Genomic DNA, 555 nt, shown 5'->3' on the forward strand with positions numbered 1-555 from the left:
GGGGTCAAAGATCATTTTTGTTCATATAAATATATATATCCTGTTGTTTCAGAACCATTCATTGTAAGGACTTTTTCCCTTACTGAGTTGCTTTAGCACCTTTGTAAAAAAGTCAATTTACTTTATATTAGGTCTATTTCTGGACACTGTACTTCACTCCGTTAATCTATTTACTTGTCCTTATTTCACTGCTATAGGTTTTAGTTTCTGAAACTTTATTTTAGAGTCAAGTAGTGTAAGTCTTCTAACTTCCTTTCTCTTTTGCAAAGTTTGTTTTGGTTACTCTAGGTTCTTTGCATTTCTATATAAATTTTAGAATCATATTATAAATTTCTATCAACAGGTCTGCTGGTATTTTAACTGTTATTGGATGGAATTTACTGATTAGGTAGACTTAACAATTTAACAGTAGCTAATTTTCCAATCCACGAACATGATATATTTTTCCATTTATGTAGATAAATGCCTGATAGAGTTTGGATGTGTTGTCCCCAAAAAAACTCATGTGGAAATTTGATCCTGAATGTGGCAGTGTTGGAAACTGATTGAGTCACG

The sequence above is a fragment of the Galeopterus variegatus genome, unplaced genomic scaffold, assembly GCF_000696425.1.
Source record: "Galeopterus variegatus unplaced genomic scaffold, G_variegatus-3.0.2 Scaffold16798, whole genome shotgun sequence".
Lineage (NCBI taxonomy): Eukaryota > Metazoa > Chordata > Mammalia > Dermoptera > Cynocephalidae > Galeopterus > Galeopterus variegatus.